The following is an 18,676-nucleotide window of genomic DNA, read 5'->3' as shown; positions in this document are numbered from 1 at the left end:
TACATTGCTCTTTGTTGATAAGTTTCTATAGGCAGTTTTAATGTACAGTTTTCCCCTGTATTCCTCATGTTTTTCTTTTGTTCTTCTAAGTTGTTTGGTAAAGAAAACCAGGTTATTTATCACATAGGATTACCACAATAACTTGCTCCTCTATCTTCTACATTTCCAATAAAATGTAATTAATACATAATATATGATTTTGATATTTTAAGGCATATTGTTATAAAGGCTCGATTATTATGGTATCCATAAATAAATTGTATATAAATATGTCTATGTGGGGAAGGTGGGATACGGAGAGAATGGCCAAAGAGTACAAAAATATAGTTAGATAAAGGAAATAACATCTAGATCTAGTTCTCAGTAGAACAATAGGGTGATTATAATTAAGAATTTATTGTATATTTCAAAAAACTGAAAGTGGGAAATTGAATGTTCCTAACACAAAACATAAGGAAAAATGCTTGAAGTGATGAGTATCCCAATTACCCTGATTTAATCATTAAACATTGCTTGTTTGTATCAAAATATTACACACCCTACAAATACCACAACTATTATGTATGCATAATAGTTAAAAATTAAAAAAAATAAATATGCCTACTTGGTATGTGTGTTATCTTTTTTTAACTTTTATTTTAGGTTCAGGGGACACGGGAAGGTTTGTTATATAGACAAACTCATGCCACAGGGTTTTGTTGTACAGATTATTTCATCTCCCAGGTATTAAGCTCAGTACCCAGTAGTTATTTTTTTTCTGCTCCTATCCTCTCAACCTCCACTGTCAAGTAGAACTCAGTGTCTGCTGTTCCCTTCTTTGTGTTTCTGAGTTCTCATCATTTAGCTCCCACTTACAACTGAGAACGTGTAGTATTTGGTTTTATGTTCCTGTGTTAGTTTGCTAAGGATAATAGACACCAGCTCCATTCATGCTCCTGCAAAAGACATGATCTCGTTCTTTATGGCTGCATAATATTCCACAGTGTATAGGTACCATATTTTCTTTATTCAATCTGTCACCAATGGGCTTTTAGGTTGAATCTCTGCTTTTACTCTTGTGAATAGTGCTACAATGAACATTCATGTGCATGTGTCTTTATGGTAAAATTATTTATATTCCTCTGAGGATATTCCCAGTAATGAGACAGCAATTACTCATTACCTCATTACTTCATTACAATGAGGTTGAGTGGTAGTTCCGTTTTTAGCTGTTTCAGGAATTGCCATATTGCTTTCCACCGTGGTTAAACTAATTTACACTGCCAGCAGTGTGTTTCCATTTTTCTGCAACCTTGCCAGCACCTGTTATTGACTTTTTAACAATAGCCATTCTTACCGGTGTGAGATAGTATCTCAACTGGGATTTTGATTTGCATTTCTCTAATGATCATGGATACACAAACACACACACACACACACACACACATATATATGTATATATATATATGCTTGTTGGCTGCATATACGTATTCTTTTGGAAACTGTCTGTTCATTTCCTTACGCAGTTTTTAATGGAGTAGTTTTTCTCCTGTAAATTTGTTTAAGTTCCTTATAGATGCTAAATATTACACCTTTGTCAGATGCACAGTGTGCAAAGATTTTCTCCTATTTTGTAAATTCTCTGTTTATTGATAGTTTCTTTCTCTGTGCAGAAGCTCTTAACTTTCATTAGATCCTATTGGTCAATTTTTTCTTTTGTTGTGATTGGTTTTGGTGTCTTTGTCATGAAATCACAAAAAACAGACCTAAAGACACAAACCATATGATTATGTCAATAGATAGATGCAGGCTTTCCACAAAATTCAATATCCCCTCATGTTAAAAAGTCTAAATAAACTAGGTATTGAAGGAACATGCTTGAAAATAATTAGAGCCATCTATGATAAATCCACAGCCAACATCATACTGAATGGGCAATCACTGGATGCACTCACTTTGACAATTGGTACAAGACAAGGATGCCATCTCTCACCATTCTTATTCAATATAGTATTGGAAGTTCTCGCCAGAGAAATCAGGCAAGAGAAATAAATAAAAGACATCCAAACAGGAAGAGAGGAAGTCAAATTATCGCTGTTAGCAAACAACATGATTCTAGATCTAGAAAATCCTATTCTCTAGGCCCAGAAGCTCCTTCAGCTGGTAACTGGCAAAGTTTCAGGATACAAAATCAAAGTATGAAAATCACTAGCCTTTCCTACACACCAATAGCTAAGCTAAGAGAGACAAATCAGGAAGGCAAACCCATTCACAATTGCCACAAAAAGAATAAAATACCTAGGAATACAGCTAATCAGGAAGGTGAAAAATCTCTATGATCGTATTAAGAAACACTGCTCAAAGAAATCAGAGAAGACACAAACAAATGGAAAAACATCCCATGCTCATGGATAGGAAGAATCAATAGCATTAAAATGGTGATACTACCCAAAGCAGTTTACAGATTCAATACTATTCCTATCAAGCTACCAATGACATTATTCACAGAACTGGGCAAAACTATTTTAAAATTCATACAAAACCCAAAAATTGCCATAATAGACAAGGCAACCCTCAGTGAAAATAACAAAGCTGGAGACATCACATTACCCAACTTTCAACTATACTACAGGGGATACAGTAACCAAAAGAGCATGGTAGTAGTACAAAAACAGGCACATACACCAGCGGAACAGAATAGATAGCCTATAAATAAGGGCATGCACCTACAACTAGCTGATCTTTGACAAAGCTGACAAAAACAAGCAATGGAGAAAACAACCCCTATTCAATAAATGGTGGCGGGATAATTGGCTAGGCATATGTAGTAGATGGAAGCTGGACCCCTTCCTTACACCATATACAAAAATCAAATCAATATAGATTAACAACTTAAATGTAAAACTCAACACTATATAAACCCTGGAAGACAACCTAGGCAATACCGTCCTTGACATAGGAATGAGCAGAGATTTTTTATGTGTTTTTCTTAAAATATATTTTAATTGTGATATAATGTTCAATAATGATTCTCAATTAAAATAATTGCACTTTGCACTTGCATTTTGGTGTGTAGATGTGTGACTGTCAGTTATCTAAGACCAAAAAAAATACTTGAGAAAAAAAGGATGATTAAAAACACAACTAGCTTTCAAATCTTTAATAAGTAATAAATTTCAATAATTTGAAATATATATGCTATGCATAATCTTCAAATTAAGTTATTTGATAAGCAAAGAAATAAATTACATCATTTAATTTTTAAATATAAATAGTTAAGAATTTAAATAAATCATTTGAAAAATTACTTCCCTCATTTAACCTGAAAAGATTCACAGTAGCCAAGATAATTTAGAGAAGGGTCTTTGAAGCTTTGAATGTAATTATAAAAAGTACATTTAGCCCAAAATATTATGATCAATCAGAATCTTAGCAAATTCAGTTGAAGATTTTTATTTAAAATAACCTTCATTCTGGTAAACAATAGCAGGTAAACCTGTTATTATTAATTGTACAATTATTAAATTAACATTAGAAGCAAAATTAAAAGAAATCATCCCTTGTTATTCTGCCCTATCAAACATTTTTTCTATTTTTGTCTGTTTTCTTTCAGTTTATTTACATATGTAAGTAAGAGTTTTGTTTTGTCACAACCTCAGCAGCATAACTGCAGTTTTCTATTCTACTTTTTTATTGAACGTATCATCAGTAGAGTTGGCAGTATAACAGTGACTGAAAGTTTTGAATTCCGTATTAAGGATATTGCTCTTTGTCTCATAACTTTCAAGCCTTAACTTTCTTCTAAAAAAATAAAAATAACAATATTTACTTCATACTCATTTGTGATCATTAAGTAAATATTAAATTATATATAATATGGTTGGTAAACTATCTGACAACAAGCACTAAATAAATAACAGCTTCTAAAATCATGATTATTATGTTTATTATTATCATAATCAACAATTTCATAACATTCTATTGAATGAATTAATGTACCCTACCACGCGTAATCATGCCCCTTCACCATTCCTATTCACATTAGTTGCCACAAGAAGCCTTAGATTCTTGTGTTAGCCCTCTTACCTTACACTCTAATCACGGTAAAAATGATACATATATAACTCTCTCCCTTATCGCACTTCTTGCCAATCATAATCTCTCACTTATCATACTTCTTGTCAACTTCTAAAACCATTCACCTTGCTGGGAAAGAGAAATGCAGCCCTGATAAAAAGAAACTGCACAGAACTCACAATTAAGCCATTACGTTCTCTTGTTGAACATGAAAATTTCACAGAACACCACCACCAAACAAGGATACTCTGTCACCAGAAGGATAAAGACAAAGGCTAAACGTCACTTTATGTCATATTTGAACACAGAAAAAAAAACATTGTTCGAGATATCAAAATGACTAAATATTGTTTTATACTAACATGAGTGACTGATTATTTCAACAATCAGATTTAACCTTGCTCTATTCTGATATTCTAGTTGGAAATTATTAAGGAACTGTATCAAATAATTGTATTAGTGATCTTTGGCTGTGGGATATTGACAGAGATATCTGAACATCAATGTCCATTGGAAGCAGCATCCACTATATCCACAATACCTTCTCTGGATCATCCCATTGTGTTTCAGCTCAATTGAACATTTTCATTTTCCTTAAGAGCAATGCTTCCTCTGCAACACCCTCAAATGCTGGCTGACTTTTCTTCCCCAATTTTTCTATCATTGACCCTAGAGTTGAAATATGTCCCATTTGCTCCATATTGTCTTTTTCAGCTAATTCTTCCTCCCACCTCCATTACTCCCCTTTAGCTTTCAATCGCATGCCATATGATTATCCCATTCACCATATCTCATCATTACCATCATCTGCCAACCCCTACGTCAAATCCATAAATCCATTCACATTATACACTTCTTTATTTTCTGAGTCATCATCACTATTTCCAATATTGTTTCTGTCTTTATTTTGAGCTACTTCAATATTCACATAGACAATTTTCCTCAAAACCATAGTTTCAGTCTCTTGAAGTATTCTTTTCCATTCATTTTGCTTTGCATATAGATCAGCTACTCACACTCACGATCATATTCTAGACCTTGTCATTGCTACCACCTCCTATCTTTCCAGAGTACTGTCTTTAGTACAGCACCACTCCAAACTTAAACCAGAGTGTGGCAGGAGAATGTGGCTGGAGAGAAATAGGTCACCAAAGTGAATGGTCTCATATTAAATGCAGTGGCCAAAAGCCTCCAGTGGACTCTTCACGCTACAAGGCACTCATAGTTTACAGTTTTTGTTTTCATTTTATTTTATTTTATTTAGAGACAGGGATCTTGCTATGTTGCCCAGGGTGGTCTCAAGCTCCTGGCCTGAAGAGATCCTCCTGCCTCAGCCTCCTGAGTAGCTGGGATTACAAGTGCCAGTTACTGTACCCAGCCATAGTGTATGTTCTTAATCCATTCTCTCTCCAACAACCTAGATGATTATTTTATAGCTCCTTTTCTCATCAAACACCAAATACTTCCTCCCTATACTTACTTCCAGCTAATAACCTCCTCTATGTTTACTAAAACAATTGAAGGAAGCAGAGGAGAGTCTCATAAAACCATGTATTAGTTTTCTAGTGTTATGTAACAAATCACTACAAATGTAGTGCCTTACAGCAATCAACATACATTATCTCACAATTTCTGTGAGTCAGATATCTTGATGTGGTTCAACTGGGTCCTCTGCTTTCTGGTGTTTCACTGAGCTACAATCACAGTGTCAGTCAGCCAGGACACCTGCATGTCATCTGAGGATTTACTGGGTAGAGATTCACTTCCAAACTCACATGGTTGTTGGCAGGATTTGATTTCTTGAGCTGAAGAAGTTTTTCTTCCAATGTTTATTTCTCTTACCTTCTTCAAATCTTTCTCCAAATTATAATCTCTCCACAAGGTCTATCTTGAGCACTCTACTTAACAGTGCAACCTGCTTCCAATATTGCTTGTACTCATGATCTACCCCCTTTCCTCCACTCTTCTCCCAAAAGAGTTTGTTACCTTGTGAAATACTATATAATTTGCTTATTAATTGTGTTTATTGCATAACACTACTCAGAAGAATGTTGACTCCAAGAGTGCCATTCCCTTTTGGTCACCGGTGTTGTGCAAGCAAATTGTTCAATCCCTTACACATAATAGTCATTCAAAAATATATGCTGTATGTGTAAACAGATAAATGAATGCGCATGAGAATCATCTGGGAGCAATGAGATTATGCTACCTGAACTAAATTGAGGTATTTACTCTGGTAGTCTGATTTCGTGGAAATAGCCAAGAAATTATCAGGAGACCAAGTTCTTTTTTTTTTTTTTTTTTTATTTTTCTGACTGCTTGAGGAATCATGTATCTCATTAGAATAATACCACTTTTTTAGGTCAATGCACTTATTCCATGAAGTGTTTTCTACACTTTAATAACAGTCCTCACTACTAAAAGAGATTTATTTTGGTCTAACAAAGAAAAACTTCAACAAGATTTGCTTTTATTTCTCAGACAGCCAGGGTAGGCTTTAACAAATATATCTTATCCTAAGAATTATTTAAATGCATGTACAAAGAAATCTCATTTTCTTAGACTGTGTTCCAGAGAAAATGGTGTCTAACTAGAATTTATAGAGTAACACTTTATTGTGGGGTGCAGTCTTGGTGAGACAAAGAAAGGAGTGAAGCAAAGATCAGAATGCATGCTGATCTGAGATCTTAAATGCAGCTCATTATTGTGTTTTCCAGGATGTCTTCTAGTTTAACACACTGTTTCATGAAATAGCATTTTCAGAGTAGAAAGAATAATTATCTGTTTGCTTCCATCTCCTATTGGTCATTTTACTCCACAGGGTTTCATTCCAGGCACTTCTAGGCATTTGACTTATTTTGTGCAGTTGCCAGGGAAACCAGATCCAAGATAGCAGTGGCTGTGTCTGAGGCTTATGTTAGCAACATTCACAACTTTCTTGATCTTTCAGTCTTGTACACCCACTTGGGGGGCAGGTGTACAATAAGTTTGCTTAAACATACACACAGTGAATGGGTAAGTTAGGGCCTCCAGCTTCAGAGACAAAAGGGGTAGGATGATCATTCCAAGGGATGTCCAGTTGTATCCATCAGTGATATGAAGGAAAAGGGTCAAGTGCTTCAAGGGACCACCAGAAAGTACTATAACTATAAGGCCACTACCATGTACTGCTGATGAAGTTCATACAGCTCCATAGGTAGCACATAAGAAGTTTCATCAGTAGCCAAGATGATAATCAATAGCATCTAGCAGAAAAGCATTGCCAAATAAATCCAAGGAGGCACCTAAACAGGATCCAGCACATCCTCAACAACAAAATTTCCCACTATCATCCTTTTAATTTCCTATCCTTAAGCCTACACTGGTTGCAGTATGTTTATTTATTCTGATCACATTTATATTTAGATATTTATATTAATTATGCAAGTGTTTCAGTATTTCTTGGGGTGCTCTGTCATTTTGCTTTAGATAGCAATGAAAACATTATTCGAGTGGTCAATTTCACATGGCAACACCAAACAAAAGTCTCGTCTTTATGCAGTTGACCTTATTTACCTCCACCTTAAGACAACTCACACTTCTGAAATAATTCTCACATTAAATAAAAATGAGATGAAAATCCTTTAAAAGACAATGAACTCAATATAATGTCTCTTTTATGTTGCTTATAGCCTAAGCCAGATTTAGAACCCTTTAAACCTGTTGTTCTCTATGTACATTCTTATGAGTTTTCATTTTTGGTTATTGTAGTTGCACTAGGATCTCTGGCTCTGTGCTGCCTAATATCCATACATGCGGTCTCCAATATTTGATGTTATCTCCCAGTGTATTTATGATTTTCACGATGCTAAAATTCATGGTTCTGGCCTGGTCTTTGCTTGTCTCTGCTCCTGCCACTTAACTACAGATCTCTTTTTTTACTTGTTTAATGTTCTTTACTGTAGTTTCTATGAAAAAAAAGTGCATATTAGGAATATATAAAATAGTGACTTTTTTGAAGAGTTTATACTCAAAAAGAAGAGACAGGGTAGTAAATAACCTTTATAAAAGTGCTAAGTATGTTCATGATAGAATGAATGTTCCTTAGAGGAAAGTGTTCTGTCCTACAGAGAGCACTGACGAAAACTGTCCTTCAATTTTACTACTTCACCTTGCTCAGTTCACACTCCTAATAACTAAAGGAGTATCTCACTCTTTATCGTCTTTCCTCAAAATGTAAACACCACTTTCTCTTTCTACATTTTCAGCCCAGGGTTTAACTCCTCCTTACGCTGAGAGACTAGTCAAAAAAAAAAAAAGCAAACATTCATAGACTTTTATCTCCAAACAAATCTTCCAACCATCATATGCATACTCACACTGTTTGCTCACCTTTTACTCTGTTTCTAACTTAGGCTAACCCTCTACCCTCCTGCACACACACACACACACTTGCACCTTCAATTCCATTGCCTTTTTCTTATTCAAGAAATTCTCCTACAGTTATGCCTCTCTAATAGATATCAACTATTGATCCTTACTAGTTCATTCTCAGCATTATTTTCCTAGACCATTTTAGATCACTCTCTAAGTAATTGTTTATAAGTAATTTTTTTCCTTTCTCATAGCAACTCACTCCTAAAAGGTGTTCATACCTTCTCATTTACAGAAACTTCTTACAGATAACTTCCACTTTGCACTTTACTAATTCAATATTCATTTATCAGCCATTATCTGATTTAACCTGTTAGAAATATTTGGTGTGTTCTTAATATGCTTTCCTCTTTGTCCTCCTGTTACTCTCTTACTCTCTTGCTTCCTCTTCCTCCCCCACATGCTCCTCCTTCTCCTTTAAGCAGAGCCTCCAAATTTCTCTCTAAATTAGGTCTTCACTTCCCTTGCTGCCTCTGACTCTCACTCTGGTCTATGTGATTTTCTCATCTTTTTCCTCTTTATCTGATCCCAGTTATCAGGATTTGGATGTCTTTTCTTACCCAGTTCTTTGATGATTTCACTTATCCCTATGGTTTTAAATAGTACTATCAAGATGACAAGAATGTTCAGCTCCTAGTCCAACATCTTCCAACATGTGCAGAATCATGTCGAGCAAAATATTTGCTACTTCCACTTGAAGATCTACTAAACTCCTCAAATTTGAAATGTCTAAAACCAAATTCTTGAGTTTCCTCTTATAATCTCGCCCCATCTCAATAATGGCATCTGCATTCTCTTATTTGCTCAGTCTTTGACTTCTCTATTTCTCACATACTCCATGTTTAACAACTCAATAAATCCTTTCATCTCTACTTTTAGAATTCAGATTCTAGGTTTTTTGTCATCAATAATACTAATATCCCAGTGTCTTTGCTACAATGATTTTATGCCTGAATTGTGGTATTATGCTTCTGCCTGGTCTACCTTTTTCCCTCCTTATACATCTGAGTTCTTTTTCAACAGAGCAGCCTGAGGAATTTCGTAAAAGTGTAGCTCTTGAACATATTATATATTAGATTAAATCCCACTAATAACTCATTTGACTTAGAATAGAATATAAATTTCTTTCCATATTTGAAAAGGTCCTACTCGGCTATCTCCAAGCTATCACTAACTTCAGCTGCTATCTCTTTCTCTTGATCACTCATCTCAAACCAAAATTGCATACTTTATGACCTCAAAAAAGTAAGGCATGCTCTTCCCTCAGGGTCTTGGCATTTGTCTTTCCATCTGCCTGGTCCAGTCTTCTTGTAGATATCTTCTTGGCTGATTACTTTCCTTTTTATAGGCCCTTGCTCAAATGTCACCTCATCAGAAAATACTGCCTTTATGTTCAATTTAGACATTAATTTGAAACATAAGAAAGTGCTATTTTTGAGGGTCATCAACTGTCAAATAGCTACAGTTAAATAATTCAACCTAAACAGTCGTATCTCTGCTATTTCTCTCATAACACTCATGAATACCTAAAAGAGCTATTTGTTTATAACCTGATTAATCATCTCATTCACTTGAGTAGAATGAGTTCCATGAAAGAAGAGACTATGTCTCTTTCGTCACTAGTTTGTCTTCAAATAATGGAAAAGAAAAGCTGGGCACACCATGGCTCAGGCCTGTAATCCCAGCACTGTGAGAGGCCTGAGACAGATAGCTTGAGTTCAGGAGTTTGAGATCAGCCTGGGAAACATGGTCAAACCCCATCTCTACAAAAAATTGGCCAGATGTGGTGGTATTTGCCTGTAGCCCCAGCTACTCGGAAGGTGGGAGGGTTGCCTGGGCCCAGATGCAGAGGTTGCAGTGAGGCAAGTTCTCACCACTCCACTCTAGCCTGGACAACAGAGCCAGACCCTATCTCAAAAACAAACAAACAAAATAATTAAAGAGATTTTGGTAAACACTTGCTGCATTAGTGAATTAATGATTCAACTGAATGGATGACATGTAAATGATGCTACCAACAGATTGCCTCAAATAATTTTAATATTTTATGCCTGCATTCGGTTATTTCTATAAAAGCTTTAGATCTTCAAACAAATCTTTTAATCTTTTGCTTATGTATTTTGCAAAATGTGTGATTTAAAGAAAAGTAGAGGTTTAAATGTTTATCTCATTCTACTCTTAAGATTTGTATAGTCACAGAAATTTAACCTTTCTGAATCTCACTAATTGTTTTCTCTGAAATAAAGATGATGTTCCTAACTCAAAGTGTGAATATCCATACAACTCCTAATAAAATGTTTGAGACAGGCAGGTGTTACACAAATAACATTTACCGTTATTTAACATCAAATATAGTTTTAGCTTAATGTATTGATGAATTTTAACATACTGAAAAGTTAGGTTTTATTTTTACTCTCTAACATTCAGGAAGTGATAAGAAAAAGAGAAATGTTCAGTTCTAACTGTATATGTGTGTGTGTGTGTGTGTGTGTGTGTGTGTGTGTATTTCTAATAGTTAGCAAGTAGAACTGTACCTAGCTATGTTTTTACCACTTACATAACAAAAATAACATGTTATCTTGATTCAGTGATTGTTATCTTTAGTTACTGATAATTGCAAAAGTGAAAAATATGCTCATTTCCTTGGGGGAAAACATTTAAATGATTGACAAGCCAGTGCAACATTTGTAAAGATCTCACATCTGGGTAAATTCCTGGATGAATTTTTTTAATGATTTAAAAAATATGTGTAATAGATCAACTGGCAGGAGTTAATCAGGTTACGTTAGAGAAACTTGTCTATAAACACTCATTGCTGGTTTTTTTTTTTTTTTTTTTCCTTGAGACAGGGTCTAACTCTGTCACCCAGCCTGGAGTGCAGTAGCTTGACTGTGTCCAGATGCAGCCTTGACCCCTTGGGCTCAAGTGATCTTCCACCTCAGCCTCCCAATAGTTGGGACAAGGGCAGGCCACTACCCCTAGCTTATTATTATTATTATTATTATTATTACTATTGTTATTATTATTTGTAGCAACAGGATCTCATTACGTTGCCCAGGCTGACTCACACTCCTGAGATCAAGCAAGCCTCACATCTCAGGCTCTCCAAATCTGGAATTATAGGCACGAGCCACCACACCTGGCCTGTTTTCCATTTTTAATAGGCAGAAGATTATTTGGGGAAAGGAAGACCAGTAACTTCACAACACCTTAGAAGTTCCTTTGTTCTTCAAAATAATTCAAGTCCTCTGAGTCTTAGGGTGTTTTTCAGATTCTAAGTTACCTAAATAAACCAAAATAGATCTGAGTTACCTAATTAGACCTCCCTAGTAATTTAAGGAGACTCCTTGCTCGTCTAAGAGATAAATACACGGGTCACTAAGATTTTTGAGAGGGCATGCAGCCTTGCCCCTTCTCTTTTCCAGTAACTAGGACTCTGAATTTGCTTGTTCAGTTTCTTCATCTCCTTCTCACCCTGTCAGATTGCTTCTTTTTACCCTGATGAACCTGGACATGAGGGAGAGGGATATAAAACCAGGCAGTGAAGATGAAAGAGGAAAAGACTTAAAAGGATGTATGTAGATGGTGTAGGATTTTAGGAAGTTGGGAGGAAGGGCATTGGAACATCTGTGGGGTCAGCAGAAGTAGATGGGAGAGGAACTAGATTTTTAACATGGCTGGTATGGCTACATTTTGCTTTCACCACATAAATGAGCTTACATTATTTTGAGAATTTCTCTAGTAACAGGATATTTCTTTAAATTGGGTTTATAATGCTCTAACACGGACTAGATAGCTCAAAGCTTCAACAGAACAATATGAAGATATGTAAATAGTGCAAAAATAATATAAAAGATTCCTCTCTTATTTTGAGAATAACAGTGCTACAAGTAATCTCTATGTTGAAGGTGAATAGAGTAGAATGTGGTTAAAAAAAAGGAATATATCCAAAGTTGTCTGAAGCAGAATATATAACAAAGAATTTCAGATACTACGGCATTTTAGTAGGACATATGATATGGTTTTCCTGTGTCCCCACCCAAATCTCATCTTGAATTATAGCCCCCATGAATCCCTCATGTTGTGGGAGAGACACAGTAGGAGATAATTGAATCATGGGGGTGGATTCCCCCATACTGTTGTCGTGGTAGTGAATAAGTCTCACAAGATCTGATGGTTTTATAAGGATTTCCCTTTCTGCTTGGCTCCCATTCTCTCTTGCCTGCCGCCATATAAGACATGCCTTTTGCCTTCTGCCATGATTGTGAGGCCCCCCTAGCCATTTGGAACTGTGAGTCCATTAAACCTCTTTTTCTTTAAAAATTACCCAGTCTCAGGTATGTCTTTATTAGCAGTATGAGATCTGACTAATACGACATGTGAAAATCAATGTCTTGAGCCTCCTAGTGTATTTGGAATTTCTTTTTCCTAACTAAGTACCTCAGAGACACTTGATCTGCTTGAAAAATCTGGGAAAATCCAATAGATAGTCTTACTTGACCTACCGTTTTATCAGATATATTTGTGTCACTTCCTCTTGACTGTATTATATCTGGCCAAATATCCAAGTACTAAATGAAAATGCAAAAGCCAGCATAGGATTTCTGTTGTGGTTAATTTTTTCATGCTGGTTTATCTCAATAGTTTAAAACCTGTGCTCTCTTTAATGAACATAAAATCTAATAACATACTTTAATATTATTATAAATTTTTAAAACAAAAGCTCTTATGACTAAAAATGTATTAAAACATATTACTGAGACATGCAACTATTTTCAGACAAACATTTGAAATATAATTAAGTTATTCTAAAATGAAAATGCAAGTATATTAACAAAATTATATATACTTCCAGTTATGATACACTTTTCTGTAAAGATGTACTTCATGAATTACTTTTGCTCTTATTCATTCTGAGCAAGGTATTTAAAACCACATAGAAATAAAAGTTAATAAGGATCTTCATAAAAATTAAAAGTTTTTTTTAGAAATTTTCACTCTATTTTATTTTCTTGATTCATTGCACAAAGGAATTTGCTTCCCTTGAATTCACTTATTTAGCCCTAGCAATAACAAAGCAGATTAAGGGCTTTAATGTTTTTTCTCATCCAAAAGTATAGCTGAAAAAATATAAATTTCATAATAATGCTGGCCCTCATTATCTCAAAGTTTAGAGTTGATTATTTTGGTGCCAAGTAGAAATAGTAATTTCATTATTATCTTATATATTCCATGATATAAAGCATCAAATTATTTCATTACAATTTTCCTGGGCATTTTTTAGGTTTGTGTAATGAGACAAGGAGGAAACTGTGATTTCCATGGGAATAAGAGAGAATAAAAATGCACTGGCAGTCAGTACCTGCTGGGGATCTAACTTAAATAATTCAAACCCATACTACAACTTCTCCTTTGCTTAGAACGTTTACCTCTGTTTTGTTTGGAGAGGGTAGTTTAATAATTTAACCTCTTTCAATGTACTTAGTTTTAGACATTTTAGATGGAAAGGAATGAGTAAAGTTAAAGGATAATTGCTGTATAGTGGTAAAGCAACCCCTTTTCCTGTTTTTAATACAAAATTCATATAAGCAAATTTATTTTTAGAAAGACATAGTGCCAATAGTGCTTGTAAGTAAATTGATGAAGCCATGTCTCATCAAACCGTCTGTGGGGCAATTGAGGTTTGTTATTTATTTTATCAGTACAAAGACAGAAAGGAATTCAAACTGCTCCTAATGCCCATAAACATTATTATCTTAAGGAGAAAATCTTTATATATAACTATTAAGAAAATTGATTGCTTTATTAGGATAATATTACAGTTATGCTTTCTTGAGGCTTTCTTTCTGAAGCCAAATTTGATTATTTAGCTCCATGTACAATGGATCCTTGATCATAAAGACTGGTAGAGGGATTACATATTAAGGCTTATGAGGAAGCTGAGGCAGTGTCAAGAAAGCTGATCTAGTTGCAGAATTGGCCCTTCAAGGGTAGCTCAATATTAATATGTTCAGCATATTTTAAGATATCCAAGAACCCCCTGTAGTCCATCATTTAAAAAAATTTATTGACTGCTTTGTTTATACCAGGCAGTTTGTTAGGCTTGGAAACTCAAAGGTGAACAAATGAGAGATGATCCCTTTGCTTGTGGATCTCACAGCCTAATGCAGGAAACATGGAGATAAACAAACATAACCTAGATGGGGCTTTGGTTATAGGGTTCTGGATACAGTGCCATTAAGTCATCCCTGTACAGGGTTCAGCCAGGTTAGTTAACTTGAAGTACAATCCTAGAAAGTGTATAAGGGATAAGAAAACCAAGATATAAGCCAGCATTTATTGGGCTTTGAAATCAAGTACGCATAGATTCAAATACGAGTGCAACCATTTAGAAGGTAATACAGTGGTGTAGGGAGCATCTTATACCAATTTGCCCATATCACCATTCCAATTCTATCATTTCTTGGCCAACTTTTCTGAATCTTAATTTCCTTAGCTAGAAAATAAGGTAAACAATGATATTAAGAAAGAAACTAACCACATAGTGATTAAAGTCATTAAGATATGTATAGTTCATGGGACAGTGCCTGATACATAAAAAAGTATTTTCATTGCTATATTCTTTTTACTTTTTAACATGGGTCAAGGTTACATTATTTCATAATAAATGAAATGGCATACTAAAATGCTTACCTAATGGTATTTTTGTTGTTCCAAACAGCCATTGCTGTATAAATCTTACAACAAAAAGTCAGTACTCTATCTTGCTCTCCTATATATTGAATAAGCATGACTGGGTGGTCACTCATGCGAATATAGTCCTGTGTCAGCTAGGGCTGCAGCCATCTGAAGGCTTGTTAGGGCTAGTCTTCCAAAATGACCACACAGAGGGCTGACAGTTGATGCTTACTATTGTTTGTAGTTCTGTTGGGGCTTTTGAATGAAGTGACTCTATGATTTCTTTACATAATGTGGACATGGAGGTTGGACTTCATGAGGGAGCATCTTGAGGGTGAATGTCCTTCCAAGAGGCCTGATAGAAGCTGCGAGTGTTCTGATGAGCCAGTTTCCAAAGACCTGTAGCCTCATTTTTGCTGTATTTCATTGGTCAGACAGGTTGCAAAGTCTAGTCCCCAAGCATGCAGAAGTGAATTAGACTTCACCCCTCAGCAGAAAAAGTAGCCAAGAATTTAAGGCCATTTTTAATCTATTTCACTTGTGATAAACCTACCAAGTAATTACCTATACAAACATTAGTTACTTTCACTTTAATCATTATCATCATCATCATCATCATCATGCATATTTATTTTCATTTTATATTCTAAGAATGCTAGCAATATAAATATTATTTTCACTTTTTATGATTAAGGAAGGAAAATAATAATAATGGAAGCTAAATGGCTTGATAAATTTGCTAGTAAACCAAGAAGGTAAGGTTTCATCTTGGAACTATTGGCTTTAGAGTTTCATAAATACAATACTTAGGGAATTAATAAAAATAAAATACAAATGCCATTTCAATATTTCAGTTTTTCAAGAAGTCCCTTTCCAATCTTAAGTGAATCATTTAATCTTAGAGGAAGAAGAAAATCGAGGAGAGTGCATGTAGTTGGTCCTTGCACAATGCAGGGGTTAGCAATGCCAACTCCCTATGCAGTCAAAAGTTTGAGTATCACTTTTGACTCCCCCAGAATTTAGAGATCATACAATGTTGACCATTGAACAATGCCGAGGTTGGGGTGTCAACCCGCCATGCAGTAAAAATTTCAAATTTAACCTCCAAAATTTAACTGCTAATAGCCTGCTGTTGACCAGAAACTTAAGTAATAATATGCATTGCCAATTAACACATACTTGGTATGTTATATGTATTATATACTGTATTCCTAAAATAATGTAAGCTAAGAAAGGAAACTGTTAATTTAAAAAATCTAAGGAAGAGAAAGTATATTTATTGTTTATTAAGTGAAAGTGGATCATTGTAAATGTCTTCATCCTTGTTGTCTTCACTTTGAGTAGGCTGAGGAGAAGAAAGATGGCTTGATCTTGCTCTCTCAGGAGTGGCCGAGGAAGAAGAAAATCCCTATCTAAGTGGAACTGTATAGTTCATACTCATATTGTTCAAGGGTCCACTGAATTTTAAATTATGTTAATAATTTGTACTAAAATTGATTATGTATTGTTTTACTTTTATAATATATTTGAAGAAATTGTTCAAATTTGCAATAGATGTTAATTAAAATGAGGTTATATTGTACACACAAATAAATAGCAAATGAATTTTTGTGTGTGCTTTTTCAAAAAACTGACATCTAAATCCAAGTATTGAACTTTCCTATGGATGAAATTACCATTCATTTGCTTATATAATTTGCTTACTGGTGAACAATACTAAATGTTTTCCCCAAATTTTCAACTTTATAGCGAATAGTGCATAGCAAATATGTAGCATACAGTCATTCCACTTTATTCAAGGAGGAAATGTTCCAAAACCTCAGTTGATATCTGAAATTGGATATGGATAGTACTGAATCACAGATATATATATATATATATATATATCTCACATATATATATCACACACATATACATATCATATATATGTGATATATATACACTCATATATATACTGTTTTTATCAGAAAACTAATATATATATCATATATATCACACATATATATTATGTATATGTGTGATACACACACACACACACACACACACATATATATATATACTGTTTTTTTTAATCAGAAAACTAAAAAAGCTACTAAGTGACCAATGATGAATAGCATATACAGCAGGGACACAATTGACAAAGGATGATTCATGTCCCAGGTAGGAGAGAGCAGATAGCATGGGATTTTACTATGCCACTCAGAACAGTGCACAATTTAAAACTTATGAGCTATTTAGTTCTAGAATCTTCCATTGAATATTCTTGGACCACAGTTGACCGTGAATGTATAAAACCATGGAAAGCAAACTTATGGTTAAGGGGAAAACTACTGTAATTTTATATGAATGTGAATATTTTCATTTCAAGTTACTATCTCAGTGGAATAATTGGCAGAATATTACCAAAACTTTAAGTAAAGACAATGTTTAATTACAAATACAACCACTTAGTAGCTCTCTTTCAAAAGCAGAATTTTAGTGGGCCAGTGAACAAGAACACTCAGGAGAGTCATCTTTCTTTCAAAATTGAGGCCTATGTTCTTGCATACTAATTAAATCATGCCTGTTTCATTTTAAAAGTACAGACATACTACTTGCCCTAAGGATACATTTTATTGTCATGTGGAATATGAAATGTTATTCTGCTTCAGGAGATAAAAGCAATTTAATTTGATTCTCTCTGGAAACTAGAGCATCAGCACAGCTAGTTATCTATAACATTCATGACTATTATCTTTTAGTAAACGATTTTACACTGTCATTAATATATGTGACATTTTTGCATATTAAGCCTATTACAAAGGTGATATTATTGCAACTCACTGAGAGAGAAAATTCAGTTGTGGGTGTTGTGAGTCGCATTTGTTCAGTAGATTTTTGTTTAAATCACACATAGTTTTAGAATGTGGCCAAATTTTAAAAAGGGACAGGGAGAGAGAGAGAGACAGAGAGAGAGAGAGAGAGAAACTATTCTGCAGACTACCAGTTAGGGACTATTCAGGATATATATCTTATTTTTTAATAAAAGGCCTTCTAAGATGAAAAAAATCCATTATGATCTCCTGGGCTTTCTTGATCAGTTTCACAGTCCATGTAGGCTTTAACCAATCATAGCATGTTTCCTAATGGTGTTAATGGGAATTCATTTCTTCTTCTAATTAAACACAGATGTAGATCTAAAATTTAAGAAAAAGAGAAAAGCTGTATTCCCTTGCCAAACTCATAATTTCTATTTTTTGCATGCTACAGGGTCGTTGACAGTACCCAGGAGCCTAACACAGATGCACATTAATTACCCGTTGTCTAATTACTAGGGTACCAATATAACTGCTCAACCATTCATTACACATTCTTCTCAACTTCGCAAAGCCCCAGAGACATATGTATGAAGCACACCACTTGGCAACATTAATTGAACCCTATTAACTCATAAAATTTATGAAAAGTGCAGCTATTAATAAAAAAACCCTCTTTCATTTAGTCCACTAAACCCACAATGTACAAATGATCATTTTCCTTGTGCTGTATA

This window comes from Pan paniscus, chromosome 3, assembly GCF_029289425.2.
Source record: "Pan paniscus chromosome 3, NHGRI_mPanPan1-v2.0_pri, whole genome shotgun sequence".
NCBI lineage: Eukaryota > Metazoa > Chordata > Mammalia > Primates > Hominidae > Pan > Pan paniscus.
The sequence above is the reverse complement of the archived record's forward strand: the minus strand, read 5'-3'. Positions refer to the sequence as shown.